The sequence below is a fragment of the Enhydra lutris genome, unplaced genomic scaffold (genome assembly GCF_002288905.1).
Source record: "Enhydra lutris kenyoni isolate GAN:26980312 unplaced genomic scaffold, ASM228890v2 scaffoldscaffold74, whole genome shotgun sequence".
NCBI classification, from domain to species: Eukaryota; Metazoa; Chordata; class Mammalia; order Carnivora; family Mustelidae; genus Enhydra; species Enhydra lutris.
Window position 1 is genome coordinate 5,019,760 of NW_019154158.1, and position 12,608 is coordinate 5,032,367.

At 42.4% G+C, this 12,608-nt stretch overlaps 1 protein-coding gene across 6 annotated transcripts in view; it reads left to right on the forward strand.

Annotated features, from left to right (window-relative positions):
- The first annotated feature begins 1,123 nt into the window (after window positions 1-1,123).
- The window catches only part of LOC111160157 (R3H domain containing 2), a 159,989-nt gene continuing 148,504 nt past the window's right edge, over window positions 1,124-12,608 (forward strand). For all 6 annotated transcript variants that reach the window (XM_022523032.1, XM_022523034.1, XM_022523033.1 and 3 more), the window contains exon 1: window positions 1,124-1,200. The gene's annotated coding sequence lies outside the window, so the exon portion shown is untranslated. The remainder of the gene's footprint in view (window positions 1,201-12,608) is intronic.

The window sequence follows — 12,608 nt, forward strand, 5'->3', positions numbered from 1 at the left end:
TGGGAATCCTCTCTCCCCCATTCTATTGAGAATTTACTGACATACATCACTATGTATGTTTAAGGCACACAGCATGTAACTTCTCCGTAGCTTACTCAGTCTCCCTTACCTCTAACAACCAATTGCTCCTTGTTTCCACAGCACATTGAACATCTCTATTTATAGCATTTACATTGTACTGTAATTATTTATTTTTTTGCCTGTAGTTCTTGCAACATAGTAAATATTTAATAGCCAAATTCTATCAACGTAAGACTACAGTGCTTCTTTGAGGGAGGCAGTGAGTAAATGATCCAAATACATCTGGTCAATAACTAAATTGATTCTGCCTAGAACGGACAGAACGGGGGAAGTTGCAAACTCAAGTGACTCTTAAGGGAAAGAAGTAGATCTTGGAAGGAGTTGGCAAGTGATTTTAATAAGATGGACTTTAACCTGCTTTCTATAGAATTAAATTTTTACATCTGGAAAAATGGACATCCACCTACCACATGATCTTTGTCCATTTATAGTACAAATATTTATTACAGGAGTTACCGTCCTGAGTGTAAGGCTATCTTGAAAGTGCTCTGCAAACTGAAATTACTTTATAGTAATTAGTATTATGTTTAAATCTTGGGTGACTCTGACAGGCTTGATGGACTTAAGGGGGACTGAGGATCGCAGTGGATCTGGATTGCTGGCTTGAGGCACAGGTAACGCGGAGGGAGCGACGGAGGGAACGAGGTGGCCTGTGCAAGTGCGCCGGGGAGGAGAACGTGTGGGTAGTCGGGGCGAGTGGGTGCCTAGATAGGGGGCGTCTGCAGCAGTCGAGAGAGACACAGAGGAAGCAAGGACGCGCGGGGCGCAGGACGCGCTGACGACTACGCCGGACGTGGTGACGTAGCGCGCAGGCCGCAGCGGGGGGCGGACTCAGGGCCTTTCTTCCCCTTCTGATTTTCCCCCTCCCCCCTTTTCTCCCTTTCCGGGTTTGGTTCCCCCCTTTTTTCCCTCTCCCCCTTCCTTCCCAAGCCCCTTTCCCCTCCCCCGCCCCAGTCCCCCCTGCTCCCCCGCCTGGGTCCGGGGGAAACCCCCGCCGAGAAGAGCCCGCCCCCAGAAGCGCGCCGCCGCCGGCCGTCGGGGCCGAGCCGCAGCCGAGCGGCCGTGGGCCCGGGCGGCGGGCGGAGACGCGGGCGCCGTCCCCGCTACGGCCCGCGTTAGGTGAGGCCACCTCCCGGCCAAGGGGGCGGGCGGTGCGGGCGGCCCGTGGGGAGGGGGCGTGGCGGCCGCGCGGGCTGGCGGGCGGAGGCCCCCCCGACCTGGCTTCCCCGCGCTGGAGCTACCTGGGCCTGGGGACGGTGGGTCAGGGCCGGAACCCACCGTGAAGGACGGCCCCGAGGCCCAAGGCGCCCCGAGTGTGTGCGGGGAGCGCAGGCGAGAAGCGGGGGAGTGGGGGCACGGGTCAGAGGGCGGGGGGCTGGCGCCACCTGTGGCCTGTGTGGTAGGACCTAAGAACTGTTGCGCTCTTGTAGTGTTGGGGGTGACTAGCTCCATGTGTTTCTTGGGTTTCCGTTTACCTTCGAGCCCTGGAAAAACGGAGGGAAACGTGTTGAAGCGTTTCAAGTCATGCTGGGATCCGAGTTGTTAAGAGGACAGGGATCCGAGTTGGAACATACAGGGAGATGTTTCTGGAGCTTAAAAGTTGGGCCTACATTAGGCTCATAACTCACTCTTGAGCCTCTTAAAACTCTTACTTATTTTGGTGACCTCGCAGAATAATTATTCGTTCACTCAGTGAATTGTTCTTGGATAATGATGACACATGTTTTCCAGGTTTATTGAGAAGTAGTTGGCATACATTACTGTTTATGTTTCAGGCACACAGCGTGATGGTTTGATTTACATATTTTGTAAAATGATTGTTGAAATAGGTTCAGCTCATGTCCATCGTTCTTGTATAGATACAAAAAGAAAAAAAAAAAAGGAAAGAAAAAAAATGTCCATGTGATGAGAACTCAGGATTTACTCTATCAACTTTCCTATAAATCACATAGCAGTGGCAACCCATAGTCGTCATGTTGTACATTACATCCCTCCTACTTATTTCCTTATAACAAAATTTGTGCCTTTTGTCCACCTTCCTGCAGTTCCCCCTCACCTTACCCTCTGCCTCTGGTAACGACAAGTCTGATCTCTTTTTCTATGAGCATGGTGTTTGTTTTTTCATTTATTTAGATTCCACACATAAGTGAGATTGTATACTGTTTGTCTTTCTCTGACTTACATGCCTTCCAGGCCTATCCATGTTGTCACAAATGGTAGAATTTCCTCATTTTTTATGGCTGACTAATATTCCTTATATGTGTATTTTATATATGTGTATATACACACACCCCCACCCCCACCACAAGTTTATCCATTCATTCATCCATGGACATTTAGGTTGTTTTCCTGTCTTTGCCAATGTCAGTAATGCTCTTATGAACGTGGGTATTCAGATCGCTTTCCGAGTCAGTGTTTTTGTTGGTGTGGGAAAATTTAAATTCAGATCCCAGTTGGATGAATGTTCTTGTATAAATCTTTTTCAAATAGACTTAACTGAAATAGAGAAGCCCGAGTTCTGTCTGATGTTGGTGGTCACATGGAGACTGGGGAAGAAGGAGGTGACAGGTTCTACTTCTGGAATATTACACATTCCTAGCATTTTATTGTATTTTTGGATAGTCAGATTGGCACTTGAATTAGTTGTTAGTGGCTCCTCTTTCTTTCTCATGCTCCCTCCCCCCCATTTCCTTTCTCCAATATTTCCTTTTTCCCCCTTTGTGGAAGCTTCAAGACAAAAATGACTTAAATAGGGTGCCAGGTGGTAGGTTAGGTTAATTAGGTTCACTTTATAGTTGTATTTTTCTTCCCCCATTGCTGTTTTCCATAGGGTTGAGAGGACAGAGAATCTTTGTGAAATGTCTGATGAACTTTCAGCAAAAGTTAAATTTCAGAGTTGCAGTTCCAGCAGTCTTTGTGTCTACTGTGGATCTATATTGTAGATCTCTACAATTTATTTATTTATTTAGAGAGCGAGAGAGCATGAGCCAGGGGACGGAGCAGAGGGAGAGAGAGAAAAGCAGGATCCCCATTGAGCAGGGAGCCTGATGCACTGCAGGGCTCATGCAGTGCAGGTTTCCATCCCAGGACCCTGAGATCATGACCTGAGCCAAAGGCAGACACTGAACCAACCGAGCCACCCAGGTGCCCCAATACCACAATTTAAAACAAAAATTTGAAAACTTGTGTATATAAAAATGGGGTGCCTGTTATTTTTTAATGGAAAAGAGTCTGAAGGGGATATAGCTTCCTTGCTTTTTCAGAATAAAAACCAAAGACTTACAATTGCCTTTAAAGCCCTAGATCTGTAACACCCTTTCCTCCTCAACATACTCCTATGATCTCCTAGCCCTTCCTTGAGCATGCACACCAGGTTCACTTCTGCCTCAGGGGCTATGCATTTACTCCCCAGATCTTCCTGGATTACTTTTTCATTATAAAAACGCTTAACTTTGTCCCCTCACCTCTTTTCAGTTCTTTATTCAACTGTCACTCAAACAGTGACATTTCCTTGGTTATTTAAATTGCAACCCCCCCTTTACATAATTCTCTATCCTACTTTTCTGCTTTATTTTTCTCCTTACCCTTAGCAACCTATAACATGCCTATGTTTGGTGTCCCCCACTAGAAAGTAAGCTTAATGGGAATAAATAGGCTTGTTTGTTAATTGCTATGTCCTCAGCACTTAGCATAGAAGTTGCCATGCATTGGATGCTCAATAGTTTTCTCCTTGTTATGAATTTTTGGACATTATTGGTTGTCCTTGTAAGTGTGGAATGAATTATCACTAAGATTTTGTGAGGTACTCATTGGAAAAATTTGAGATTCTTTTTCTGTCATTTTTTGCCGCATTTCTCTTTTTGACAGAAGTCTCGTGCTTTCAGTTCATTGAATGGAAGCACTTCTAAGGCAGAGAGCGTGAAGCATAGGGGATCTTTGGTGTTGGTGGTCCTAGACGAAGATTGTTTTAAACTCTCATGTGACTAGAATTTTTACCTCCTGCATCAGGCTCTTCCCTTGATGTGTGTTCATTTCCCTGATGAGACAGCTATTACCATCCTTATCTCTTTGGCCCCAAGGCACTGAACAGGCTAGTTCCCCTTTGAATTTTTCAGAGACTGAAGATGTTAATATTTACAGTGTGGGCTGTATGGGTTATATTTTTCCCCCCATTCATGTGGAGCCAGTTGAGTTAAAAAAACTATGAGAATAGCTTTCTCTAACAGTGATGGAGTGGTTCATTCTGGGAACATCTGATCCTCCCCCCCCCCCACAAATCCATTTTGGGGGGGCATTTTTAGCAACTAAATTCTGTATTAAGTCTGAGGAGAAAAGGAGCAGGCTGCCTGAGTTCTATGGATTATCCCTCATTTATTTTTTCCTTTCTCATTTCTTGGTTGGTGTATTTGTTACCTTTGTTGACCTTTTGGCTAGAGTCGCCTAGATGAGGTTTCTCTTTGTGGCAGTCCTGGCCACTGTTCTCCAGCTTAGGAAGGCAAGGGTGTGAGATAGGGGTTTTAACACTTTGTGGAAATGCTGGTGGCAAAGCCTTAAGTTTTTCGGTAAACCTTTGCCAGGACATTGAAAGCTGCCAGGGCTATGAGAGAACAGTTTGTGGCAGGGTGGAAAAATTGGGGATCTTGTATCTATTAGAGTGGATGTGGTTCTGATATTAGTGTAAAGAAGTAACAACATCAGAGATATATTAGTTCTTATTTTGTGAATAATTTCTGACATAATATAGGTAGATTGATAAATACTTCTATTAAACTGTTGTCCCCTTTTACTTTTTTTTTAAGAGTAGATTTTTTTTTTTTTTTTAAGATTTTATTTATTTATTTGACAGAGATCACAAGTAGGCAGAGAGGCAGGTGGGGGGCGGTGGGGGGAAGCAGGCTCCCCACGGAGCAGAGAGCCTGATGTAGGGCTCGATCCCAGGACTCTGGGATCATGACCTGAGCCGAAGGCAGAGGCTTTAACCCACTGAGCCACCCAGGCACCCCAATCACCCCAACATCAATTTTCTTTTAAGATTTTATTTATTTGAGAGAGCGAGCAACCATGGGGGAGGGGGAAACTCCCATTGAGCAGGGAGCCCAATATGGGGCTCGATCCCAGGACCCTGGGGTCATGACCCGAGCCGAAGGCAGAGGCTTTAACCCACTGAGCCACCCAGGCGCCCCTGTTGTCCCCTTTTAAATCCTTCCGCAAAATTTCTAGGAAGTCTTTCTCATGCTCCAGAGATACTTAAACCACGTTCTGATGGTTTCTGAATGATGCAGTGCTTATTCCTGTGCCAGATCTTTTCATGAACTCAAGGAAAGTTTTCAGGAAAAAGCGTATTTTGAAGAAGGGATTAAAAAGTGTTGCCTTTTGGTTGCATGATCCCAGGAAGTGCAGGAGGAACGAATTTTGTGAAACTGTATGCTGTTGTTTGTTTGTTTTTTAAGGATTTTCTGTGCCTCCTTGTAAGACTGGATAAGGGACTCTGAGTGTCCTTGTGTGAAATGTGCTGCCAGTTTGCAAGTAGGAAAAATAACTGGACTCATGGCTTGAATGTGTGTGCATGAATACAGTTGGTGGGTCTAATTTTAGAGACCTTCATACACTGTGGCCTCAGTAATTTTCTCCAGCTGTATCCTTACTCTCTGTGTAGAAAACATTTTGCTTAATAGTCTTTTAGTGGTTGGTTAACTTTTATTCTTACCATAAAGTTTTATTTATTTATTTATTTTCGTTCTAAAGATTTTATTTATTTATTTGAAAGAGAGAGCAAGAGCAAGAGAGAGAGAGAGCATGAGTGGGGTGAGGGGCAGCGGAAGACTCCAGGATTGTGACCTGAGCTGAAGGCAGACACTTAACTGAATGAGCCATCTAGGTGCCCCCATGGTTGCTAGTTTAGCAGTGTAGCACGTGTTCCATCTTTCCAGTGAAGTTTGTCCATTACTTCCTAACTTTGAGTTTATTTCTGAAAACAGAGATAGGAAAGATTTCTTAATCTTGATCTGTTTTACCTCCTTTCAGAGTTCCCTTAGATTTCCTTAGCATGTATCTGTTTTCTCCAACACTTAAAAGAAAATTGATGTTGGGGTGTCTGGGTGGCTCAGTTGGTTAAGCCTCTGCCTTCGGCTCAGGTCATGATCCCAGGGTTCTGGGATCGAGCCCCATATTGGGCTCCCTGCTCAATGGGAGTTTCCCCCTCCCCCATGGTTAAAAGAAAATTGATGTTAATTGGGGTGCCTAAGTGGCTCAGTCGGTTAAACGACTGCCTTCAGCTCCGGTCATGATCCTGGAGTCCCGGGATCAAATCCCACATCAGGCTCCCTGCTCGGCAGGGAGTCAGCTTCTCCCTCTGACCCTCCCCCTTCTCATGCTTTCTCTCTCTCTCTCTCTCAAATAAATAAAAAAAAATTAAAAAAAAAGAAAATTGATGTTAAAAGCTCTTAGTTACAATAGTCTGGTGATTTCATCATTTTCACTTGGGAAGTATGATAGGAAAGATTCTGGGATGCTTCCTAAATCCAGGTGTTCTTTTGCTTTTCTTCAGGGTCTCTTGTGAGTTGTTCAGTTGTTTGAGCCTATGCTGGGAAAGCTGTTTCCACTTTTCTAATTTTGAAAGTAAATTTCCCCGAGTACTTTGCTTTTAAAAGAAGAACTTATCCAATTGGGAACCCCAAGAGAGATGAGAAAAAAGGTGCAAAATCCTCAGGTAGTCATGTCTCCCAATAGTCAAAACACTTCTGGTATTTTTTAAGGACTCATTTTATTCTATTCCTCAGTGTGTTAACCACAAAAGCATCAAAAATCTTTCATTCCTTTTAATTGCTTGCTTACTTGTCACACTCTGAGTTTTCTAAATTGTCAAAGACTTCTGTTTTTCCTGGGAAACAATTTGCGGTCATTTTTGGGTGTTTTTTTGGGAAAAAAATGAAACTCGTTAAGTGTTCTGTAACCTTTCTTCCCTGAGACCAGTGTTCTGATTCTTCTATTTCTCTGATTCTCCCATTTTTCTGTAGCTGTTAATACTATGTTTTACAGCTATTTTTTTTCCCTGTTGAATATCTCAAAAACTTCTGCAGGCAAGTTAAAAACTATAGTTTGGCACCTATACGATTCCTCAAAGTTTCTGAAAGATCTCAGCTTATCCTTATCCTGTAGAGCTAGAATATAAGAATAAATGAAGCAGTAGCAGGTTTTAAAAGAACGCAGTTTCTTTCTTTTTTTTTTTAAGATTTTATTTATTTATTTATTTGACAGAGAGACACACACACACACACTCACACACAATGAGAGAGGGAACACAAGCAGGGGGAGTGGGAGAGGGAGAAGCAGGCTTCCCGCAGAGCAGGAGAGGGAGAGCCAAGCTCCCCGCCAATGCGGGGCTTGATCCCAGGACCCTGAGATCATGACCTGAGCTGAAGGCAGACACCCAACGACTGAGCCACCCAGGTGCCCCGAACACAGTTTATTTCTAATTGGTATTTGTTAATTGTGAGTCGGTCGTGGGAGAAGAAAAGCTGGTCAAGTCTTGGTCAGCTGTTTAGCTGTCTATTTTATCTATTCTATTTAGATTTTTTTAAAGATACTTTTTAAAGATATTTTTGTTATTAGTTTTCTTTAAAACAAAAAAAAATTTTTTTAAAGATTTTATTTATTTGAGAGAGAGTGAGTGCAAGAGCAGGGGGTTAGTGTAGGGCAGAGGGAGAGGGAGAAGCAGCCTCCCCACAGAGCAGGGAGCCCAGTGCAGGGCTTCCTGGGATCATGACCTGAGCTTTAGGCAGATGCTCAGGCGGCTGAACCACCTAAGTGCCCCAGCTGTTACCAGTCTTCTATACAGTTCTTGTCTGATGTACAGAATACAGATAGACTGTTTTAAGTACATTAACTGGTTTGCTTTACCACTTTGTCTGTTATCTTCCTTGTGTGGTTGCTTTTGGCTTATTTTATGTTGATAATATTTGTGTTGCAGTATTTATTACTACTAATAATCAAAATCATATTCATACCTGCAGAGTACTTTCTCTTTCCTAAAAGTTCATTGGAACTTAAAGTGGTGTCAACATTTATATTAAATGACCAAATTTTCCAAGTTATGTAGTTCATGTTTTTTGTGGGGGCAGTGTTTTTTTTTTTTTTTTTTAAAGATTTTATTTATTTGACAGAGAGAGATCACAAGTGGGCAGAGAGGCAAGCAGAGAGAGAGAGAGGAGGAAGCAGGCTCCCTGCAGAGCAGAGAGCCCGATGTGGGACTCGATCCCAGGTCCCTGAGATCATGACCTGAGCCGAAGGCAGAGGCTTAACCCACTGAGCCACCCAGGTGCCCCGGGGCAGTGTTTTTGTTGCATATGTCAGTTGTAAGAATTTATGCATGGATTTGGCATGTGATCAGCCATATGGGCATCAGGTAATTCTTTGTCCTTTGGAGAACTAGTTGGATTAGACTTGTGAAAGCTTCTATAAGTTTCATAACAGAGAATTAGGAGGAAAGTAATCAAGGCAGTGACAATTGAAATTTAATAATTAATATATTTGAAATACATTTTCTCCCTATATTCACAAATTGTTCTTTTTACTAACTCTTCCTTTGTGATTCTTTGGGAAAAGGGAAGAAGAAAATCTAGGACAGTAATCAGCTGATAACTTCTAGGAAATAATGTGCTATGGGTAGGTAGCAGGTGAATGTATACCTGCACAGGGAGTGGGCACTTACTGTTTCTAATGCTGTTGGTGGAGGTGGCTCCCAGCAGCCATCAAAATCAATGGGAAGAACATGGTAGACCTTGTTCATCCTTTTTATCCTTATTTTATTCAGTTTTTTTTGCAGCATTTTTGTTGACCCCCTCTCTTGAAATTGAAACGTTTCAGTGACACTAATTTCTTTTCCACTTGGATTCCTGGCTCCTTTTCTCCTTTTCATCTTAGAGTGTGTTTTCCTTAAGATTTCAGTTGAATTCTGCCTCTCTGTCTCTCATTCTTAAACTTTATTTATTTTTTAAAAGAGATTTATTTATTTGACAGATATATATATATATATATATATATATATATATATATATATATCTATCACAAGTAGAGAGGCAGGCAGAGAGAGAGGGAGAAGCAGGCTCCCCGCCAAGCAGAGAGCCGGATGTGGGGCTCGATCCCAGGACCCTGGGATCTGACCCTAGCCAAAGGCAGAGGCTCAACCCACTAAGCCACCAGGCGCCCCTCTCATTCTTAAACTTTAATGGCATAAACATGCTTTGGAGAATTTGTTAAGAGCGTGGCTTACAAAAGAATTTGTTAAGAGCGTGGCTTACAAAAGTCTTCATGATCTGGCCCCGCTAACCTCTCTAACCTAACTTGTATTACACTTAACTGTTCTTACCACACTGTAGCCATAGTGGCTTTTTTCTGCCCCAAGGCCTTTGTACTTATAATTCCTTCTGCCTGAAATGTTATTCTCCCAGATCTTCACTTGCCTTACTTCTTATTTTTCAAGTCTTGGCTCAGATGCTTCCTTCATAGACCTACCCTGACCACCTATACAAAATAATTAACCTCCCCCTTGTGCTTTATCACATTCTTCTGTTTCATTATCTCCATAGCACTTACCACTGTCTTAAGTTATCTTGTTTGTTTTCTTGTCTATAGTCTGCTTCACACCTAGAACTTAAGACCTATGAGAACAGGGACCTTATTTATTTGGTAACTGCTATGTTCCTAAGGCCTAGAATAGTCACACAGTACATATTTGTTGAATGAATGAAATGTGGATTCTTGGGTCTTATCTGCAGAAATTTTGGTTTAGTAGGTTTGGGATGGAATTCGTACTTTAGCAAACATTCCAAGTGTTTCTGATGTCTCTGGTCAGTTGTCTTGGATGACATTTAGAAAAACCTTGCTCTACACAGGCGGTCAGTCTCATAGACCCTGATGGCTTCACTTAGCATCTATTACTATAAGCTGACAACTTGTGAGTCTGTGTCTCCAGTTCTGATCTCTTGCCTGAGCTCTAGGCTCATTTCTTCAGTAGTCTCTTCAGTACCTCCGTTTGATTGCCACCTAGCTTCCTAGATTCAGCAAGACTAAAGCAAAAATACTTTTTCCATGGAAATTTTTTCCTCGGAGTTCTTTTTTCCTGTTAATGATACCACCCAGGTGCATAAGCCAAGAAACCTCAGTGTTAGACTTGAGTCCTTACTCTTTAACACCCAATAATTTTAAGTTGTGTAGACTCTTAACCTCCTCAGTCTGTCTTGAATCTTTCCATTTCTCTCCATCAGCGTTACCACTTTCTTAGTTCAGGAGACCATTCTCTCTCATCCCAAAAACTGTGATGGGCTTTAACTGGCCTTTCTGTCCTAGTCTTGCTTTTCCTAATCTTTCATTTAGTTCTGTACCCTTCAGCTGAGAGAAGATTAAAATCTATTATTTTCTGCTGCTTATAACCTTTTAATGTCTTCGGTTTGCTCCCAGTACAGAGGTTGTTTTTTGTTTTGATTTGTTTTAACCCGAGTGTTTTAACCTCATCTGCCTTATATTTTGCTGTCTTTCCTTTGCTTTCAGGCTTAGGCATCAGCTACAGATGAATTACTTGTTCTTTCACCCTCCTTGTTCTCTTACCTTGCTGCCTTGGCTAAACCATTGTTTTCCCTGAACGCCTCTCTTCCCCCAAACAGCAAAAACAAAAACCTTCACTGGTTTGGGTATCATGTTCTGGAACCCTTTCAAGGCATCCTAAAGCTCTTATTTTGTCTGTGTGTTTTGAACCAGTTTCCATAAAGCTGGGTTCCCTTTTGTCTTTACCTTACCATATTTCTCTCTTTATATTCCATTCTGAGTTTCTGCTCACACTGAAGTTAAATTTGCTAGGATCGTGATCTCTCCTGTGCCAAAAGAGCTCTCTAAAACATGTGATTTTTGTCTTATTCCTTTACTAACTGTAAGGAAGGGAAGGAAAGAAAGAAACTAGATGATTTGAGGCATATGTTCTAGAGGTATATGTTCTAGATTGTGATATTACCAGTTGTTTTGCCTCTCCTCGTTAATGCCATTCCCAAGAGAACATTGTTTGAGTCTAGATTTGGACCATAGCTATTCTAAGACCAGTAATTGAAACCCTGAGCTACATTTTTACCCTTTTAGCTAGTAACATCAAAGTTTTACCTTTCGTATTATCATAGTATCTTCAGCCTTATATTACTTATCCCCCTTTCCAATCTTTTTATTTTCCCTTCAGAGTTACTTGGTTTAAAATTTATCTTTGTGTTTTACTCTCCATCCTGTCAGTATTTTTGTTTATGAAGTCAAAATAGGGTTTTATGCTTGCAGTATTTTTCCTTTATGGTAAGGCAGAAATATTTTTTCTTTCTTTTTGAATGACTGTGATGGCTGAAAAATTATGTATATTTGACCAACAAGATAGGACTTTTTAATTTATCACAAGTAGGCAGAGGAGCAGGCAGAGAGAGAGAAGGAAGCAGGCTCCCCGCTGAGCAGAGAGCCCGATGCGAGGCTCCATCCCAGGACCCTGGGATCGTGACCTGAGCTGAAGGCAGAGGCTTTAACCCACTGAGCCACCCAGGCACCCCGAGATAGGACTATTGAAAGAACACAAATCTGTTTCATTTCTGTATAGGCTTTATGAGAAGTCAAATCAAAGCCACTGTTTAAAACTCTGAATTTTTGGGACGCCTGAGTGGCTCAGTTGGTTAAGCGGCTGCCTTCAGCTCAGGTCATGATCCCAGCGTCCTGGGATCGAGTCCCACATTGGGCTCCTTGCTCAGCAGGAAGCTTGCTTCTCCCTCTGCCTCTGTCTGCTTGTGCTCACTCTCTTTGACCAAAAACAAAAACAAAAACAAAAACAAAAAACTCTGAATTTTTAACCCTATTTAAAGTTCTCTGACGCTTTTCTGAGTTTAATCTCAATAATTGGATTGAATCATTGTCTTCGTACGTAGAATGGAGTTGATAGTCTGCTTCCTTTTAGGGTAGAGGAAAACTTAACTTTTGGAGGTATCTCTTAAGGTTAGGTACAATAATACTTTGTGATACATCTGATGATTTAAAATGTGGACACTTCAGTTAAGCGTCTGCCTTCGGCACAGGTCATGATCTCATGGTCCTGGGATTGAGTGAGGTGTCGGGCTCCCTACTCTGAGGGAGTCTGCTTCTCCCTCTCTTCCCCACTCATGTTCTCTCTATCTGTCTGTTTAACTCTCTCAAATAAATAAATAAAATCTTAAAAAAAAATGTGGACACTTGAGACTGAAGCTCCATTTAATGGATTCTTAAGCTAGTTTCAATATTTTACTTCACCTATATTTAGTTAATAATACAGAAAAGGGGGGTGCCTTGGTGGCTCAGTCAGTTAAGTGTTGCCTTTGGCTCAGGACATGATCCCAGGATCCTGGGATCAAGCCCCACATTGGGCTTCCTTGTTCATCAGGGATTCTGCTCCTCCTTTTCTCTCTCTTTTTTTTTTTTTTTTTTTTTTTAAAGATTTTTTATTTATTTATTTGACAGAGAGAGAGATCACAAGCAGG